Source organism: Ambystoma mexicanum, chromosome 7p, assembly GCF_040938575.1.
Source record: "Ambystoma mexicanum isolate Mex_15411 chromosome 7p, UKY_AmexF1_1, whole genome shotgun sequence".
In the NCBI taxonomy this organism is placed as follows: Eukaryota; Metazoa; Chordata; class Amphibia; order Caudata; family Ambystomatidae; genus Ambystoma; species Ambystoma mexicanum.
This window is the reverse complement of record NC_090939.1, coordinates 661960360-661982603: the sequence shown is the minus strand read 5'-3', so window position 1 is coordinate 661982603 and position 22244 is coordinate 661960360.

Below are 22244 nucleotides of genomic sequence, written 5' to 3'. Positions count from 1 at the left end.
AATGGGACCAGCAGAGTCGGGAGAATGCAAGATGGCTCTGGCAGAACTAGAAAGGATGGCCGCATGATGGGCCACCCCCCTGGCCACAGGAAAGACAACCAAACCATCCACCAACATAGTGTTTTTGGGGGTTTGAAATAGTTTCAGTTGAGGAACTTTTCAGAATCCCAAAAACAAAGATAACAGAACTCTTGGAGAAAATACAAAACATAAGTACCAAAAACAAGGGCACAGTAAAAGAATTGCAATCCCTGGCAGACAGACTCAACTTTGCAGCGAGAGTCATCTCGCAAGGGAAGGTATTCTCCAGGAGCTTAGAGTTTAAAACCAAATCATGCACCAAACCCCACCTCCACATCCGTCTGGGTAAAGAAGTGAAAGAAGATCTGAAAGTTTAGGGGAATTTCCTCAGCAACTTCAACGGGATCACACTTTGGCGCACACCATTGAATACATGGGCCAAAAGGGTCCTCTTCACAGATGCGGCCGGGAGCAAAGGGTTCGGAGCCATTCTAGACACAGAGTGGGTGGCTGGGCAGTGGCCCAAGTCATGGCAACCAGCAGGTTGGTTAAAAAAATCACGCTTTTAGAAATATTTCCCATCTGGCTAACATTACGCATCTGGGGCAGGCAGCTAGCTAACACGGAACTCTTGATTTGGTGTAACATGGCTGTGGTAGGCATCATAAACAGAAGAACAACCAAATGCCATTTTGTGCTAAAAGTCCAAAGAGCCATTATTGCAGTCACACTGCAAGAAAACATTGTAGTTAAAGCCAAACACATCACTGGAACGAATAATAACATTGCAGATGCCTTATCTCGCTTTCAGCGGACAAGATTCCAGGAGGTAGCACCTCATTCCCAAGAAATTATGACGTTAATACCAGCAGACTATTATGGGGAGCTAAAAGAAATTACATCAACGCCAACGCCAGAGAGCCAAGGCCGGGATGTATAAGGAGAACCAGGCACTGCAAAAACAGGTGCCAACACCACATGGCCCACAGAGATCATGAACCCTGGCATGGGGTTCATTGCAGAGATGGCAGAGAAAGCACTGGCAAGCACCACCACAGCTCAGTACAGTAAGTGCCTGCAAACAGTCTTTAGAGCAACGGGTTTAAACCACATAGAATTAATAACAATAAAATATATAGACATTTTTTTTTAAATGGGCACATGAGCAGGGTTTTAAGAGGGATTGGGCAAGAAGACACCTAGTAGCAATATCCTATTACTCCAAACTGCGGGGAGGGGGGACAGATCCCACCCAGAGCGCCCTGATCTCCTACGCCATGAAGGGCTGGAGCAAACTGGAGGGACCCCAGATAGATTCCAGACGCCCGCTTAATTTTGACAAACTAATAAACATAACAAGCCAGCTAGACAGCATATGCTGTCACCCATTCGAAACCTGTTTATTTAAAACAGCATATTTTCTGGCTTACTTTGGGGCTTTCCGAATAGGAGAGCTCATTGCATCAAGCACCAAAACCAACAATGGTCTAGGTATCATGGAAACCAGGGTTAGCCATTTAGACATGACAGTGTCAGCATAGACATACAGCAGTCCAAAACAGGGGCCAAGAGAACCATCAACATTTACTGCATCGACGATGCAACAAACTGCCTGGTGTGCATTACCAACCTTTATTACGCACAAAGGCCCAAAGTGGGGGGGAGGTTCCTAATTCACAGGGACGCCTCAGCATTAAGCCTCTATCAATTTAAAGGGGTGCTGACAAAAGCTATCAGCAAAGAACGGTGGGAACCAAAGCAATTCGGCACCCACCCCTTCGGAATTGGGGCCACAACTTCAGCATGGCAAGGGGGACTTGGCCCTCAGCAATTAAAGAACATTGGGGGCGGGACGTCAGACTGTTACAGAAGATATATCAGACCACCCAGCAGAAACAACAGACGGTTGGAGCGCCCACTTCAATCAGCATGGATAATCGGACACTCGTTCGTTTTCAGGACAGGGAGATGGGCAGAAGAAACCAAGGAGGGCCTGCCATTTAGGAACACTATTGCATCCTGGTGGGGATACAGAGGCCTCCTTTGGGCAGACTTCCATGACAAACTAGCAGAACTGGTCGCATACAGGGATCTGCCAGAATTCCTGATTATACATCTAGGGGGCAACGATCTGGTGTCCACAGGAAGACGAAGCCTACTTGAAGAAATGTGCACCTCGTTAGCAGGTATCTCACACAATTGGAGAGATACGGAAATCTATTTCTCAGCCATCCTGCCTAGAAGAAAATTGCAGGCGGGCAGCTGTTATAAATCAGTAGATATTTCCAGAAGAAAACTGAACAGGTCAATAGAAAACTCCTGTACAGCCAGAGGCCTGGGGTTCATAAAACACCCGGCCATCACACTAGGAGACCCCAACCTTTTCCTCAAAGACGGCACACATCTATCAGGACACGGCATGAAACATTTATTTTGAGAAATCTCCTCCACCCTAGCCACCAAGGGCTGCAAATAACCTGGGGGGAACACAGACAGTCGATAACCTGCCCGTGTGTGGCGGCACGGGCCTGAGGGGGCTATCTCAGGACCCGGTGCCCAAATGTATGATATCATAAGGATATGCGATTATTGTTATTGTTTCCATAACCATATCTGTAACATTAAAATCTTATGGCCTTTTATTGCCAACACTTGTAACCTGTGTGGTCCACCTTACTATCCAGGGAGGGTAGGGGGCGGTTTTATGGTTCTTGCATGAATATGGGTCCAGCAGTTACTGCGGGCAGATATCCTTTGAGTTCGTCTCTTCCAATTTCGATCTTAAAACTTGATTCCAGGGATCATACCTCTGGCACCCCAGAAGCATTGCTGATTGGAGGCACCTGGCCTTTGAGAATACCGTCTTGGAACAAAGCTTGTGCTGCAGGCGCCGACTCTCTTCTGTCACTCCAACATCAACTAAAAATGGGCTATTCCTCCAGTCCATCAGGCTGGTCAAGATTGTCTCTGGGATACTTCCCATGGCACAGCGTACTTTGAGGTCGGGGGTGGTAATAGCCTCTGGTGGAATGGCGACGAACTCCTGCATCCCTATGGTTTCTACCCAGTCCCTCAAACAAATATGGCAGCAGCCACCCCAGGTCGTGAATATGATGCAAGGGGCGCGGGGAAGCAGAAACTAATGCAGAAGGTAATACAGATGGGATGAAAGATGATAGCCCCTCAGTCCAGGAAAATGACATTAGCCTGTTATGGGAGGGGTCGATGGGGCAGGCGACCCGGATTCGGACAGATGGTAAAAGGGACGTGAACGCTTCTCTGAAAAGACTGAATCCTCTGACGCCCTAGAGCATCCTACCAATAGCACCCTCTATCTTAATAATAAATGGGTGCGCTTTCACGCTACCAGGCAACCGGTGACACCGAATCTGCAGAGTGGGGTACTCTTGTCCTCATTCTACCCCCCATGTCCGCCCAGACAAAACTGAAACCGTAATGCATTTATTTTTGGCTCCCACCAGTCTTACTCCTTTGTGTTTGATGATAATGTTGATAATCTGGTGGGGCCTAAAAATATAGAGTATACTAGAGGAAATGTCTTGTCGGGAAAAAACAACACGGGTACTTCAGGGTCTTCCTGTCAGACGTAGCAGTATTTAACCCCGCTGTCGAATCTGGGGGCGGTCAACTTGAGCTCACACACATGGAACTGCTGTCAGGATGTATATCTAAGGAAGTTCTGGATTGCGATCGGATGTTTTTACCAACTCCGGGAATGCACAGGTTGATGTGAGTGCTGATAAAGTTCCTGACACGGCAGGCATGCCACAGTCGAAGGTCCGACACCCTGTGGAACTCAAAGTGGCCCTCGCAATTTGGTCTGGACATGGGGGTCAGTCCCTGATCCCTGGAATTCACCTGTTTTTTCTGCCCTACCCTCTTATCGTCACTGTGTTACAGCCTACCGACCTACAGGCTACCAACAGCTTGGTGGTGAAATCTCTGTAGTCCTCCTCCCCGGCTGGTGATTTTTTGAATAAATCACTTCCCAGTGCACCCTATAGACCCGAGGTCTTCAAATTGTGGGGCGCCGTCCCCAGCCCTCAGGGGGGTGTCTCCACATGAGCCCAGCATGAAATGTAGTAAAAAAAACATTTTTTTCTTTTTTTTTAGATTGGAGGAACTGGGCAGGGCGGCTCATATGGTCGGACTGGAGCATAGAACTGTCTCAGGCACCAATTAAAATAGTGTCCTGCAGTTGCAAATGGATATTCATTCCTTTAGTCACAGACTGTTTGAATAGTACCCAAGGGGGTGTTGTAAAAAAAAATGTAAAGAAATTGTGATATTTAAATAATATTTTTTCAGCAACAATGGTTAAAACTACTAGCTGCATAGTGAAGTAACTCATCAAACTGGGCCACATTGGCAAAGAAAGTGGCCCATTTTGACTGGCCCACACAAGCATTTTGCATTTTTGGTACAGGCATTGCTCTATTGCCCAATATGCCAGTCCGAGCCTTGGGGATCATCCTTAATGGGCAAGGGGGTGTCCACCCAGTGGCCCCCTCACCCATTATGGAGGAGCCGAGGAGCCAGCCCAGTGAAACACTGAGCACTCCCTCAGCTGCTTTTTCTAACTGAGGGAGTGTTCCTGGGCTGGCTGAACTATGAAAGGGAAACACTGTTTCACGTTGACAATTCAGTTCCCCAGCGGCACATGCTCACTAAGCCATGCAAGACTGGGGGCATTTTGCTTCGCCAGCCTTGAATAGCTCATTGGAAATACTGGCTGGTCCACTGCATGTCTGTATGTGCGAGGGGGAGCTCCTGCACCACCTCGCACATACGGACAGAGCAGCCTGAAGCGGGGCGTTTCAGCACGCACGCACAGGCCCCTGCAGAAGGTACATTTAGGTTCATATATTTTTTATTGAAATTTGTGTATGGATGGGTGTATGCTTGTGTTATGAGTGAATGTAAGGTGATTGGTGCTTGTGTGAATGATAGAGTGATTGCTGTGCGAATGTGTGTGTGTTTGTTTTGGTCCATTGAGCTGATTTTGGCGAGTGGGGAGTAGAGGGGCGAAGGAGGGTTGTACAACAAAGGCATTTGAAAAATGCCTTTGTTGCACAATCCCACTCCACCTGCCAATATAATCTCTCCTTCTGAGGCTCTGTGGAGCACTGGGGACATCGATGGTATTCTTTTTTTACTAGATATCTATCATAGATGTCCAGTCAAAAATACCATGCTTTCCCCCCTTGGTTCCCCAGCGCCTTGTTTAAACACCTAATCATGTTGATTGTGTTAGACACTGTGGGCCCAGGGGACAAGGATGATATATTTTTACTGGACATCTATCATAGATGTAGAGTAAAAAATAACATGCCTGCCCCCTGGGTCCTTCAGTGCCAATTGCAAACTGTTTTGCTTTTTACCAATTTATTTTAAAAGTATGCTCTAAAAGGCAACATTTTAACCCATTATTTAAAAATAAATAACGGGGGAAACCCCCCGAAACATCTTGATTGGTTCGGGTTACCTCACTGCGCTCGGTCGCTACGGCATCTCTGGTGGAAATATTTATGCCCCTCCGATTAAAAAAATCACCAGCCACCACTGGCCCTGAGACTGTGCTGGGAGCAGTGCGGGAGAGCCCAGGGACTGTGGTTGGAGCAGAATGGGTGGGAGCCATGGGATAGTGGTGGGAGCAGGGTTTAGAGAGCCCAGGGTTTGTGGTGGCACTGGGCTAGGAGTGGGATGAGGGAGGCCAGAGTCTGTGATGGGAGCAGGTGGCAGAGCCCAGGGACTATACTGGGAGTAGGGTGCATTGACGGTGTGTGATAGTTCATAGCCATTTGGACTTACTGTCCATTTGGCATTTTTGGGGGGGGGCCCGGCCTGCCCACATTTTGCTTGGGGGGGCCCAGGCCTAAAAGGTTTGCAGACCACTGGGCTAAGGGTAGGCATAGCGGGGCTTGGCTATTGCAATGAATACCAGCTTGCTGATCTGCTCTTCACTGTGGTTTGTGGGTGAGGGAATCTTGGCAATGCATGCCTCTTTTCTGAATGGGATTGGGGATGTTCTGCTTGTTAACATGTACTGGAACCCGGCAAAACAATCCATCTCAGCTTTTCACTCCTTGTTATCGCAGACGTTTGACTCATGGTTAACGGCGGGTCACCAACATGCTATGATTGTGGGGGCGGAGGCTTTAACGTCTACTGTGCCGAGGGGACTGCACAACTTGTCTATGCTAGGCGGGAGTGGGGAAACAGAAATTGCATGTGGGTCATGAGTTGCGTTACGTTTATGTCAGCCTGGGATATGCATCTATAGGAGGTGAAACATCCTAGAAAGGAAGACCTTTTTACTTGGTATAGGGGCCTCTCTAAATCATGGCTGGATAATTTTTTGTCTCTGCTCCGTGTAAGGCGAGGTCCTCTCATCTGCACGTGTATGATGCAGGGGTAAGTGATCACCTCATCATTCATTTTATAATGAGTCAAGTTACTTGTAGGTCCGGCATATGACATAACCTGGCCTTGGTAATACCTCTGAATAATGGGTGGTCCTGCTGCTGGGATACACAAATGTATAACAAACTCAGGAATTACCTACTGCTGAGTGCCCACCGTAGCAGAGAAGATAGATGTGGGGGTTCCAGGGTAGTTTTGGGTCGTAGGCCACTAGACCTGTGCATCGGGGAATGTATACAGAGTGTTATTTCTGAAACAGTTGGGCGAGTTAATGGACCCTATCCCCATTTGTTTGATAGAAGAATTAGAGACTCTTAGAGGATGAAAAGGCATACCATTAGAACATTTTTAAAGTCAGCCGCCACTGCAGATGAGTTTGTTATTCTCAAAAGGCGTGAGTGTCAACGTCACAGGAATCTTGTGAAAACCTTAACATACAAACTCCACTTAAAAGATAACCAACATATGTTGAGGTTGCTTTTAAAGGCTGATAATAGACAATTTTGGAAGACCATCAACTCCAAAGGGGATGCTATGGCCTCGTTTGGGGCTGATGTAATACTAGAAAATACTTGGGTCTCCTTTGTTGAGGTCAAATTTAACTTTTCATTGGGTGCAAAATGCTCCCAGTTTAAGTATGATAACACTGAGAGTCAGGACCCTTGCCCCTGGACGATAGAAGACATAGTATGGCCTGTTAATAAACTTAAGCCCTCGAGGACACTAGGTCCGGATGGGCTTCCCCTTTTCTTGATTAAAAAGGACCCGACTGCATGGGCAGCCCGGCTTAAACCCTATTTTGATTCTATTTATGCCACTCACAAGGTGACGACTTCTTGGACGCAGTCCATTGTTATTCCCATCTTCAAGAAAGGAGACCTTCATGATCTGGCTAACTATCGGCCCATTGCTCTGATTGACTCCACTTGTAAGGTCTTCTTCACATTGCTGCATAGAGACCAGAACACCCATTTAGTGAAAGCAAATATTTATCTTGGTTTCAGGTAGGGTTCAGTCAGCAGGTTTGAACTCCCCTTAATGCTAAACTATTCAAACATCTGTTGCTTAGTACCAAGGCATCTCAAGGGGGCAATATTTATATGGCCTCCGTGGATCTCTCTTCGGCATTTCATTGAAAGTGCCCCATAAATTGGTCTGTCTTGTGGCAGCACTGCATCATAACTCCACTGTTAAGATTCGCCTAAATAAGGAGGGGGCTGTCACTAAACCCATTGGGGTTTCCCTTGGGATACGACAGGGGTGTATATTGGCACTGACTCTCTTTAATTTGTACTTGTGCGACATAGAACACCTGTGGGAAGGACAGGATCTAATTGCCGTAAGGCTGGGGCATTTGAGAATCCACTGGGTGGCCTTTGCGGATTACATAATTTTTTATTGGACTCCACAGGGCCTCCAGAGTAAACCCAATAGCTTTGCAGTTTATACCACGTTGAATAATCTGGCCATTAATGAAGCGAAATCTAAGTTGGTGATCTTTTTGAAATTCAAGAACCCCAAGGTGATGCGTTGGTGTGTGGGGGCGGAAATTGTAGAAAGGGTGCCACCCATGCGTTATCTGGGTTACAATTTATCCAACATTGTGTCAAACGAAATGTGGAGATGTGCACTGAAGGTGAAGTTGGCACCGTTACTCTCCCACATGAGGCGTATTTTTGGGAAATAATGCAGGTTCTCTATTCTGCCCGCTCTTAAATACTACTTGGATAAGATAGAGCCGGTACTGCTGTATGGGCTAGATATGGCGTCTGTAGAGCTTGGCGCTTGTCTGAATGCCATGCAAGTAACCATCTGGAAAAAGGTGCTAGGGCTTGCCCTATCAGTGCCAAATGGAATTATTAGGCATGAACTTGACTTGATCTCACTACAGACTAGATTTCAATGGAGACAGTTATTATCTTACTTTAAGTTAGACTGCCAAGCAACTCACTGTACATGTACTTAAATCACATTATGCTTCGAGGTTCTGTTTCGTTTGTGAAAGGGTTTCGGGATAGTATGAACAAATTGCTGGAAGGAATTGGCTCTAATGTGTTTGAGCTAAAAAGCAATCCTGATGCTGTTAATGCTAAGTTGTTCAGGGACGACTGGAGAATTACATTAGAATCCATGAACATTTACTCTACCTGCCGAGAATATGCTAGGTTTCCACAAAGGCTAGGCCAGTTTACAAAATATCTTACATGTTTTCCATGTCTGAAGTCCCGCAAGGTGTACCTTAAATTCAGGTTGAAGCAATTCCATACTCTTGAACGTACTAGAAATTGGTATACATCTGACTTAGAAGGGGCATGCGCAGTGGCTGTCTGTCATTTCTGTAAAGGAAATTCTACGGTGGAGAATTTGAGACACTGGATTCTAGATTGCTACTCTTTGAGTGTGATCAGAATAAAGTGCTTTGAGAAAGAACTGTATAGCTTTGCCACAGAATTTCCTAAATAATTATTGTGGTCTTGTCTTATGTGGGGTAACAATCTATCCCTAACTAATTTGCTTGTTCGATTCTTAAATGAAATTTAATTGATGTGTCAAGAAATGTAGGTTTTAGATATTTAACGAATTAATGAATTAATCAAATGGAAGAGTTCTTCTTACACCTTAATGTAATGTGTTTTAATGGTTTTAATCAAAATGTTTGTCTCTTCTTTGGTATTTTGTGTAAGGTTTTCTTTGTAAACCAAATCACAAATAAACATTTTTTTTTCTAAAGTGCAGGTATGTTAGTGATGGTTTTGTATTCACATTGAAGTGGATATTCTGTGCTCAATGGCATTACTTTTCCCCCGCTGACACCCGTTATGCTGGGACACACAGTCACGCAAGCCAAGCACCGTGCACAGGCTGTGATGGGATTACATCACAGCCTGTCAATAAAGGTTCGGCTTCCAAGTAGGAGTACTTTAGTTACTCTGGCTCCTGTGCCTTTTAATGCCTCTATGTGGAATCAAGGCAAGTCATGATACTAGTTTAGGTTTACAACATTGGCCACGGTGGAATGTGCAACATTCCAAGATGGCAACTGTTAGCGTGCTGCTGGTGCGGGCCTCTGTCTGTGAACACCACCCCCACACACAGAGGAAACACTCACACAGGGCCTCATTACGAGTCGCCCGGTAGAAACGGGTTCATTACCGGCATGCCGGTAAGAGCGGGTCCGTGCTCGTAATCACCCGCTAATAGCGGGTGATTACGAGTGCGGGAGCACGCGCGAACCCCCATGCCGGTAATGGTAATACCGGCATGCCGCTAAAGGCCCTCCAACCCACCGATAGCGGCATCACGGGACCCGCCGATACCGGCACCGTCTCAGAGCAACCCCTAAATACCGGGCCGGTAATACCACCATGCTAATACCGGGTTCGCAAAACTGGACCCGGAAATTACGTCATCGCGCAGGAACGGGAAATGGGCCGGCGGCCATCTTTAAAAACACAATCCATTGCCATCCTCCCTAACCACCAGTCTTTTCGTGTCGTGCTGTGTTGGAAAACCTTGAGGATGTCCAAGGCCAGCCGGAAGACGACCACCCGGCAGCGGAAGAAGCGTTTTTCAGACGCTGAGCTCAACATGCTTGCTGACACTCTGGCTGCACATGCAGCCATAATAAAAAGCAATGATATGAAGCGAGAAGCCCAGATGAGGAGAAAGGAAATCTGGCAGGAGGTTGCCCGGAAGGTGTCGGCCGTGGGGACCACCCCACGCACCGTGCGTGACTGCCGCAAGAGGTGGGACGACCTGCGATTGAGGGTGCGAAACATCCTATCGAGCAACAGGAGGGTGGCCATGGAGACAGGTGGGGGTCCACATTCACCTGCTAAGCTGATGCCCTGGGAGGAGACTGCCAGCACTTTTATTGATCTTGAGTCAATAGAGGGATTCGGAGAGATGGAAATCGGTGTGGCATCATCCACAGAAAGAGTTGAGTGACCCTGCACATCCCTGTAGGGGAAAACATGACTTAGCACTAGTGACGTGGATGTAAGACTAGGCAAGGCAATGCATGTCCCTACACCCACATCAACATATCCAAGTCAAGATTGCGGCCCAAACCCTGCCACACAGAAATGCATGCTGAGTGCCAATCCCATAACCTACACACGGGCAACATACCTGGACTGTGCCCATGTAACCCAACACACAAACCCCATATCAACGGCATGCCACCTGCCATGCAGTGAATGCTAACATGCCCCCTCTGAATACCCTGAGTGACACACCTGTAAGACATGAATGCATGATCAAATGAATAATGAACAGCACCATCGTATGCCTCTGCCATGTCACACCATCACGGATGCCCTGCATCTCTTCTACCCCCCAGGCACCGATAAGGAAGAAGCAACCCAGGAGACCACCGCAAGGCATCCACCTCACACCCTAAGAAGAGGGCTACCACCACCACCTCCGCTGGAGGCAAGCAGGCCACAGCCACTGCCAGAGTACCTGTGCGCGCTGGGACACAGCCAGCAACACCTGCTGCCAGTGTGCCTGACACACTACTGACCCAGCAGGCCACACCGACACCTGTCGAAGGGGAGTCCTGGAAGCACCCCCCTCCACTGGGGAAGAACTTGATGCCAGTGTGGAGCCTGAGGGAGACCCCGAGGTGACATGCCCGGCCACCCCGAGCCCCGTGCCCTCCCCCTTGCCCCAACACCTGCATTCACCCACCTGCAGTGAAGCTGATCCCTGCCTCTGTGACTGTGACCTACCCACCTCTGAGGAGTACAGTCCCGAAAATGCCGTCCACGTGACTGCACAACCCACCACTCATTCCCCTCCAAAACCCTGGAGACACGATTGTCGATGGTGGAGGCCCGACAGGAGGCCATGTTAGACCTACTCCGCCAGTACATAGCGGACGGGGAGGAAACCAGGTGGGGTATTGCCACAGCAATTGCGGGGACCACAGCGGCCATCGCAGCCAACACAGCCGCTGTTAATGCATTGGCTTGGCTAATGAGGGACTGCCTGGAGGCGGTGACACAGGTGCTGACTTCAATGCTGCTCCATATGCAATGGCCACGGCTTGCAGGAGGTGTGGAACCTGCCAGCAACTCACCTACTACCTCCACACCAGCTTCATCTGTCCCCACCAGCCCAGTGCGCCAGACACGTAGGAGTGCAAGGCACACTGAAATGCCGCCTCCGGACAGGAAGAAGTCCCGGAAGTAGTGTGGGCGGACAATGGGAGTGGGACACAAGGTTGGGGGTGAAGGGGTGCATCTTGTGGAGTCTATTGGGGGTATTGGTGTTGGTTGAGCGGTTTTGGAGTTTGTTGGGGGGGTTTTGGAGTTTGTTGGGGGGGTCTGGGAGTTTGTTGGGGGGTCTGGGAGTTTGTTGGGGGGGTTAGGGAGGGGGGAGTGGGCACATTTTTGCTGTTGTAAATAATACACACGTTGTGATATGAAAAATCCATGGCTGGACATTGTTATTTTCGTGTGCATCCATTTAATGTGTTATGGTGTTCAGTGCCCAACTCCCAACATTCCCTGTGTGCATGTCCACATTGGCCCAGTATCTGACACATGTCTTTCATAGTCCATGTGGGTCAGGAGTATTCGTGAATCTGTGCTTGGCGTACTGCATGGCCATCCCATGCATCATGTACTAGCAGGGGAGCTACTTCACCTCCGTCTCCATCCTCATCATCCTCACCCGGGGCATGCATGTCAATGTCAGGTGGCAGTGGTACATTTCTCCGGACGCACATGTTGTGCAGCATGACACAGGCCATGGTGATCTTTGCCACCTTCTCAGGCCTATATAGGAGTGCCCCACCAGACCCGCTAAGGCAGCGGGAAACGCGCCTTCAACAGGCCAAAGGTCTGCTCTATCACAACACGGGTGCGGGTGTGCACACAAATGTACTCCTCTTCATGGCTGTTCTGCGGGTTCCGCACAGGGGTAAGTTGCCACGGCCTCAAGGGATATCCTCCGTCACCTGCAAACAAATACAAATAGGTGTGTGTCACTCTGAGCTGGCACCTTCAGGAAGCACAGTCATGGCGGCAGCTATTTGGTGTGGACATGCACATGTCCCTGTACTTATGCAAAATTGTCACCTAGATGCATTCTAAACTGTTATGAGGTGTGGTAGTCTGGATGGCGTTCAATAGATGATACAGGGTGTAATCATGCACGCTGAGGCGGATGTACTGTGGTAGTACGACAATGTTCAGCCTCCCATTCAAGCAGTTAGTTCTATGCATGGTCACACTAGCCATATTGGCCCAGTTGCAGTTGGCCCAGTTAAATGAGGTTAATTCATTACCTTTCCTACCCGAAAGGCCAATCACTTAATGATGGCATTCCACACACTGAATCTGCTGTTTCCTACACCCGTTTCTAAGAAGCAGTAAGACTTATACAGCAATGTGACAGGAATGCACTGATGGCCAAACTAGACATTGAATCTGCCTTCAGACTCTTACCAGTACACCCAGAATCACAGCAATGGCGAGGGTTTACCTTTGAAAACAAATTTTACGTTGACAGATGCCTTCCAATGGGTTGCCCAATTTCCTGCGCACTATTCGAGCAGTTCAGTGCTTTTTTTCAATGGGCATTTAAAAAAAAATAACCAGGGGTCAAAGTAGTACACTATCTTGACAACTTCATGGTAATGGGACCAGCAGAGTCGGGAGAATGCAAGATGGCTCTGGCAGAACTAGAAAGGATGGCCGCATGATGGGCCACCCCCCTGGCCACAGGAAAGACAACCAAACCATCCACCAACATAGTGTTTTTGGGGGTTTGAAATAGTTTCAGTTGAGGAACTTTTCAGAATCCCAAAAACAAAGATAACAGAACTCTTGGAGAAAATACAAAACATAAGTACCAAAAACAAGGGCACAGTAAAAGAATAGCAATCCCTGGCAGACAGACTCAACTTTGCAGCGAGAGTCATCTCGCAAGGGAAGGTATTCTCCAGGAGCTTAGAGTTTAAAACCAAATCATGCACCAAACCCCACCTCCACATCCGTCTGGGTAAAGAAGTGAAAGAAGATCTGAAAGTTTAGGGGAATTTCCTCAGCAACTTCAACGGGATCACACTTTGGCGCACACCATTGAATACATGGGCCAAAAGGGTCCTCTTCACAGATGCGGCCGGGAGCAAAGGGTTCGGAGCCATTCTAGACACAGAGTGGGTGGCTGGGCAGTGGCCCAAGTCATGGCAACCAGCAGGTTGGTTAAAAAAATCACGCTTTTAGAAATATTTCCCATCTGGCTAACATTACGCATCTGGGGCAGGCAGCTAGCTAACACGGAACTCTTGATTTGGTGTAACATGGCTGTGGTAGGCATCATAAACAGAAGAACAACCAAATGCCATTTTGTGCTAAAAGTCCAAAGAGCCATTATTGCAGTCACACTGCAAGAAAACATTGTAGTTAAAGCCAAACACATCACTGGAACGAATAATAACATTGCAGATGCCTTATCTCGCTTTCAGCGGACAAGATTCCAGGAGGTAGCACCTCATTCCCAAGAAATTATGACGTTAATACCAGCAGACTATTATGGGGAGCTAAAAGAAATTACATCAACGCCAACGCCAGAGAGCCAAGGCCGGGATGTATAAGGAGAACCAGGCACTGCAAAAACAGGTGCCAACACCACATGGCCCACAGAGATCATGAACCCTGGCATGGGGTTCATTGCAGAGATGGCAGAGAAAGCACTGGCAAGCACCACCACAGCTCAGTACAGTAAGTGCCTGCAAACAGTCTTTAGAGCAACGGGTTTAAACCACATAGAATTAATAACAATAAAATATATAGACATTTTTTTTTAAATGGGCACATGAGCAGGGTTTTAAGAGGGATTGGGCAAGAAGACACCTAGTAGCAATATCCTATTACTCCAAACTGCGGGGAGGGGGGACAGATCCCACCCAGAGCGCCCTGATCTCCTACGCCATGAAGGGCTGGAGCAAACTGGAGGGACCCCAGATAGATTCCAGACGCCCGCTTAATTTTGACAAACTAATAAACATAACAAGCCAGCTAGACAGCATATGCTGTCACCCATTCGAAACCTGTTTATTTAAAACAGCATATTTTCTGGCTTACTTTGGGGCTTTCCGAATAGGAGAGCTCATTGCATCAAGCACCAAAACCAACAATGGTCTAGGTATCATGGAAACCAGGGTTAGCCATTTAGACATGACAGTGTCAGCATAGACATACAGCAGTCCAAAACAGGGGCCAAGAGAACCATCAACATTTACTGCATCGACGATGCAACAAACTGCCTGGTGTGCATTACCAACCTTTATTACGCACAAAGGCCCAAAGTGGGGGGGAGGTTCCTAATTCACAGGGACGCCTCAGCATTAAGCCTCTATCAATTTAAAGGGGTGCTGACAAAAGCTATCAGCAAAGAACGGTGGGAACCAAAGCAATTCGGCACCCACCCCTTCGGAATTGGGGCCACAACTTCAGCATGGCAAGGGGGACTTGGCCCTCAGCAATTAAAGAACATTGGGGGCGGGACGTCAGACTGTTACAGAAGATATATCAGACCACCCAGCAGAAACAACAGACGGTTGGAGCGCCCACTTCAATCAGCATGGATAATCGGACACTCGTTCGTTTTCAGGACAGGGAGATGGGCAGAAGAAACCAAGGAGGGCCTGCCATTTAGGAACACTATTGCATCCTGGTGGGGATACAGAGGCCTCCTTTGGGCAGACTTCCATGACAAACTAGCAGAACTGGTCGCATACAGGGATCTGCCAGAATTCCTGATTATACATCTAGGGGGCAACGATCTGGTGTCCACAGGAAGACGAAGCCTACTTGAAGAAATGTGCACCTCGTTAGCAGGTATCTCACACAATTGGAGAGATACGGAAATCTATTTCTCAGCCATCCTGCCTAGAAGAAAATTGCAGGCGGGCAGCTGTTATAAATCAGTAGATATTTCCAGAAGAAAACTGAACAGGTCAATAGAAAACTCCTGTACAGCCAGAGGCCTGGGGTTCATAAAACACCCGGCCATCACACTAGGAGACCCCAACCTTTTCCTCAAAGACGGCACACATCTATCAGGACACGGCATGGAACATTTATTTTGAGAAATCTCCTCCACCCTAGCCACCAAGGGCTGCAAATAACCTGGGGGGAACACAGACAGTCGATAACCTGCCCGTGTGTGGCGGCACGGGCCTGAGGGGGCTATCTCAGGACCCGGTGCCCAAATGTATGATATCATAAGGATATGCGATTATTGTTATTGTTTCCATAACCATATCTGTAACATTAAAATCTTATGGCCTTTTATTGCCAACACTTGTAACCTGTGTGGTCCACCTTACTATCCAGGGAGGGTAGGGGGCGGTTTTATGGTTCTTGCATGAATATGGGTCCAGCAGTTACTGCGGGCAGATATCCTTTGAGTTCGTCTCTTCCAATTTCGATCTTAAAACTTGATTCCAGGGATCATACCTCTGGCACCCCAGAAGCATTGCTGATTGGAGGCACCTGGCCTTTGAGAATACCGTCTTGGAACAAAGCTTGTGCTGCAGGCGCCGACTCTCTTCTGTCACTCCAACATCAACTAAAAATGGGCTATTCCTCCAGTCCATCAGGCTGGTCAAGATTGTCTCTGGGATACTTCCCATGGCACAGCGTACTTTGAGGTCGGGGGTGGTAATAGCCTCTGGTGGAATGGCGACGAACTCCTGCATCCCTATGGTTTCTACCCAGTCCCTCAAACAAATATGGCAGCAGCCACCCCAGGTCGTGAATATGATGCAAGGGGCGCGGGGAAGCAGAAACTAATGCAGAAGGTAATACAGATGGGATGAAAGATGATAGCCCCTCAGTCCAGGAAAATGACATTAGCCTGTTATGGGAGGGGTCGATGGGGCAGGCGACCCGGATTCGGACAGATGGTAAAAGGGACGTGAACGCTTCTCTGAAAAGACTGAATCCTCTGACGCCCTAGAGCATCCTACCAATAGCACCCTCTATCTTAATAATAAATGGGTGCGCTTTCACGCTACCAGGCAACCGGTGACACCGAATCTGCAGAGTGGGGTACTCTTGTCCTCATTCTACCCCCCATGTCCGCCCAGACAAAACTGAAACCGTAATGCATTTATTTTTGGCTCCCACCAGTCTTACTCCTTTGTGTTTGATGATAATGTTGATAATCTGGTGGGGCCTAAAAATATAGAGTATACTAGAGGAAATGTCTTGTCGGGAAAAAACAACACGGGTACTTCAGGGTCTTCCTGTCAGACGTAGCAGTATTTAACCCTGCTGTCGAATCTGGGGGCGGTCAACTTGAGCTCACACACATGGAACTGCTGTCAGGATGTATATCTAAGGAAGTTCTGGATTGCGATCGGATGTTTTTACCAACTCCGGGAATGCACAGGTTGATGTGAGTGCTGATAAAGTTCCTGACACGGCAGGCATGCCACAGTCGAAGGTCCGACACCCTGTGGAACTCAAAGTGGCCCTCGCAATTTGGTCTGGACATGGGGGTCAGTCCCTGATCCCTGGAATTCACCTGTTTTTTCTGCCCTACCCTCTTATCGCCACTGTGTTACAGCCTACCGACCTACAGGCTACCAACAGCTTGGTGGTGAAATCTCTGTAGTCCTCCTCCCCGGCTGGTGATTTTTTGAATAAATCACTTCCCAGTGCACCCTATAGACCCGAGGTCTTCAAATTGTGGGGCGCCGTCCCCAGCCCTCAGGGGGGTGTCTCCACATGAGCCCAGCATGAAATGTAGTAAAAAAAACATTTTTTTCTTTTTTTTTAGATTGGAGGAACTGGGCAGGGCGGCTCATATGGTCGGACTGGAGCATAGAACTGTCTCAGGCACCAATTAAAATAGTGTCCTGCAGTTGCAAATGGATATTCATTCCTTTAGTCACAGACTGTTTGAATAGTACCCAAGGGGGTGTTGTAAAAAAAAATGTAAAGAAATTGTGATATTTAAATAATATTTTTTCAGCAACAATGGTTAAAACTACTAGCTGCATAGTGAAGTAACTCATCAAACTGGGCCACATTGGCAAAGAAAGTGGCCCATTTTGACTGGCCCACACAAGCATTTTGCATTTTTGGTACAGGCATTGCTCTATTGCCCAATATGCCAGTCCGAGCCTTGGGGATCATCCTTAATGGGCAAGGGGGTGTCCACCCAGTGGCCCCCTCACCCATTATGGAGGAGCCGAGGAGCCAGCCCAGTGAACACTGGCCTCAGTCCTCAGCTGCTTTTTCTAACTGAGGGAGTGTTCCTGGGCTGGCTGAACTATGAAAGGGAAACACTGTTTCACGTTGACAATTCAGTTCCCCAGCGGCACATGCTCACTAAGCCATGCAAGACTGGGGGCATTTTGCTTCGCCAGCCTTGAATAGCTCATTGGAAATACTGGCTGGTCCACTGCATGTCTGTATGTGCGAGGGGGAGCTCCTGCACCACCTCGCACATACGGACAGAGCAGCCTGAAGCGGGGCGTTTCAGCACGCACGCACAGGCCCCTGCAGAAGGTACATTTAGGTTCATATATTTTTTATTGAAATTTGTGTATGGATGGGTGTATGCTTGTGTTATGAGTGAATGTAAGGTGATTGGTGCTTGTGTGAATGATAGAGTGATTGCTGTGCGAATGTGTGTGTGTTTGTTTTGGTCCATTGAGCTGATTTTGGCGAGTGGGGAGTAGAGGGGCGAAGGAGGGTTGTACAACAAAGGCATTTGAAAAATGCCTTTGTTGCACAATCCCACTCCACCTGCCAATATAATCTCTCCTTCTGAGGCTCTGTGGAGCACTGGGGACATCGATGGTATTCTTTTTTTACTAGATATCTATCATAGATGTCCAGTCAAAAATACCATGCTTTCCCCCCTTGGTTCCCCAGCGCCTTGTTTAAACACCTAATCATGTTGATTGTGTTAGACACTGTGGGCCCAGGGGACAAGGATGATATATTTTTACTGGACATCTATCATAGATGTAGAGTAAAAAATAACATGCCTGCCCCCTGGGTCCTTCAGTGCCAATTGCAAACTGTTTTGCTTTTTACCAATTTATTTTAAAAGTATGCTCTAAAAGGCAACATTTTAACCCATTATTTAAAAATAAATAACGGGGGAAACCCCCCGAAACATCTTGATTGGTTCGGGTTACCTCACTGCGCTCGGTCGCTACGGCATCTCTGGTGGAAATATTTATGCCCCTCCGATTAAAAAAATCACCAGCCACCACTGGCCCTGAGACTGTGCTGGGAGCAGTGCGGGAGAGCCCAGGGACTGTGGTTGGAGCAGAATGGGTGGGAGCCATGGGATAGTGGTGGGAGCAGGGTTTAGAGAGCCCAGGGTTTGTGGTGGCACTGGGCTAGGAGTGGGATGAGGGAGGCCAGAGTCTGTGATGGGAGCAGGTGGCAGAGCCCAGGGACTATACTGGGAGTAGGGTGCATTGACGGTGTGCGATAGTTCATAGCCATTTGGACTTACTGTCCATTTGGCATTTTTGGGGGGGGGCCCGGCCTGCCCACATTTTGCTTGGGGGGGCCCAGGCCTAAAAGGTTTGCAGACCACTGGGCTAAGGGTAGGCATAGCGGGGCTTGGCTATTGCAATGAATACCAGCTTGCTGATCTGCTCTTCACTGTGGTTTGTGGGTGAGGGAATCTTGGCAATGCATGCCTCTTTTCTGAATGGGATTGGGGATGTTCTGCTTGTTAACATGTACTGGAACCCGGCAAAACAATCCATCTCAGCTTTTCACTCCTTGTTATCGCAGACGTTTGACTCATGGTTAACGGCGGGTCACCAACATGCTATGATTGTGGGGGCGGAGGCTTTAACGTCTACTGTGCCGAGGGGACTGCACAACTTGTCTATGCTAGGCGGGAGTGGGGAAACAGAAATTGCATGTGGGTCATGAGTTGCGTTACGTTTATGTCAGCCTGGGATATGCATCTATAGGAGGTGAAACATCCTAGAAAGGAAGACCTTTTTACTTGGTATAGGGGCCTCTCTAAATCATGGCTGGATAATTTTTTGTCTCTGCTCCGTGTAAGGCGAGGTCCTCTCATCTGCACGTGTATGATGCAGGGGTAAGTGATCACCTCATCATTCATTTTATAATGAGTCAAGTTACTTGTAGGTCCGGCATATGACATAACCTGGCCTTGGTAATACCTCTGAATAATGGGTGGTCCTGCTGCTGGGATACACAAATGTATAACAAACTCAGGAATTACCTACTGCTGAGTGCCCACCGTAGCAGAGAAGATAGATGTGGGGGTTCCAGGGTAGTTTTGGGTCGTAGGCCACTAGACCTGTGCATCGGGGAATGTATACAGAGTGTTATTTCTGAAACAGTTGGGCGAGTTAATGGACCCTATCCCCATTTGTTTGATAGAAGAATTAGAGACTCTTAGAGGATGAAAAGGCATACCATTAGAACATTTTTAAAGTCAGCCGCCACTGCAGATGAGTTTGTTATTCTCAAAAGGCGTGAGTGTCAACGTCACAGGAATCTTGTGAAAACCTTAACATACAAACTCCACTTAAAAGATAACCAACATATGTTGAGGTTGCTTTTAAAGGCTGATAATAGACAATTTTGGAAGACCATCAACTCCAAAGGGGATGCTATGGCCTCGTTTGGGGCTGATGTAATACTAGAAAATACTTGGGTCTCCTTTGTTGAGGTCAAATTTAACTTTTCATTGGGTGCAAAATGCTCCCAGTTTAAGTATGATAACACTGAGAGTCAGGACCCTTGCCCCTGGACGATAGAAGACATAGTATGGCCTGTTAATAAACTTAAGCCCTCGAGGACACTAGGTCCGGATGGGCTTCCCCTTTTCTTGATTAAAAAGGACCCGACTGCATGGGCAGCCCGGCTTAAACCCTATTTTGATTCTATTTATGCCACTCACAAGGTGACGACTTCTTGGACGCAGTCCATTGTTATTCCCATCTTCAAGAAAGGAGACCTTCATGATCTGGCTAACTATCGGCCCATTGCTCTGATTGACTCCACTTGTAAGGTCTTCTTCACATTGCTGCATAGAGACCAGAACACCCATTTAGTGAAAGCAAATATTTATCTTGGTTTCAGGTAGGGTTCAGTCAGCAGGTTTGAACTCCCCTTAATGCTAAACTATTCAAACATCTGTTGCTTAGTACCAAGGCATCTCAAGGGGGCAATATTTATATGGCCTCCGTGGATCTCTCTTCGGCATTTCATTGAAAGTGCCCCATAAATTGGTCTGTCTTGTGGCAGCACTGCATCATAACTCCACTGTTAAGATTCGCCTAAATAAGGAGGGGGCTGTCACTAAACCCATTGGGGTTTCCCTTGGGATACGACAGGGGTGTATATTGGCACTGACTCTCTTTAATTTGTACTTGTGCGACATAGAACACCTGTGGGAAGGACAGGATCTAATTGCCGTAAGGCTGGGGCATTTGAGAATCCACTGGGTGGCCTTTGCGGATTACATAATTTTTTATTGGACTCCACAGGGCCTCCAGAGTAAACCCAATAGCTTTGCAGTTTATACCACGTTGAATAATCTGGCCATTAATGAAGCGAAATCTAAGTTGGTGATCTTTTTGAAATTCAAGAACCCCAAGGTGATGCGTTGGTGTGTGGGGGCGGAAATTGTAGAAAGGGTGCCACCCATGCGTTATCTGGGTTACAATTTATCCAACATTGTGTCAAACGAAATGTGGAGATGTGCACTGAAGGTGAAGTTGGCACCGTTACTCTCCCACATGAGGCGTATTTTTGGGAAATAATGCAGGTTCTCTATTCTGCCCGCTCTTAAATACTACTTGGATAAGATAGAGCCGGTACTGCTGTATGGGCTAGATATGGCGTCTGTAGAGCTTGGCGCTTGTCTGAATGCCATGCAAGTAACCATCTGGAAAAAGGTGCTAGGGCTTGCCCTATCAGTGCCAAATGGAATTATTAGGCATGAACTTGACTTGATCTCACTACAGACTAGATTTCAATGGAGACAGTTATTATCTTACTTTAAGTTAGACTGCCAAGCAACTCACTGTACATGTACTTAAATCACATTATGCTTCGAGGTTCTGTTTCGTTTGTGAAAGGGTTTCGGGATAGTATGAACAAATTGCTGGAAGGAATTGGCTCTAATGTGTTTGAGCTAAAAAGCAATCCTGATGCTGTTAATGCTAAGTTGTTCAGGGACGACTGGAGAATTACATTAGAATCCATGAACATTTACTCTACCTGCCGAGAATATGCTAGGTTTCCACAAAGGCTAGGCCAGTTTACAAAATATCTTACATGTTTTCCATGTCTGAAGTCCCGCAAGGTGTACCTTAAATTCAGGTTGAAGCAATTCCATACTCTTGAACGTACTAGAAATTGGTATACATCTGACTTAGAAGGGGCATGCGCAGTGGCTGTCTGTCATTTCTGTAAAGGAAATTCTACGGTGGAGAATTTGAGACACTGGATTCTAGATTGCTACTCTTTGAGTGTGATCAGAATAAAGTGCTTTGAGAAAGAACTGTATAGCTTTGCCACAGAATTTCCTAAATAATTATTGTGGTCTTGTCTTATGTGGGGTAACAATCTATCCCTAACTAATTTGCTTGTTCGATTCTTAAATGAAATTTAATTGATGTGTCAAGAAATGTAGGTTTTAGATATTTAACGAATTAATGAATTAATCAAATGGAAGAGTTCTTCTTACACCTTAATGTAATGTGTTTTAATGGTTTTAATCAAAATGTTTGTCTCTTCTTT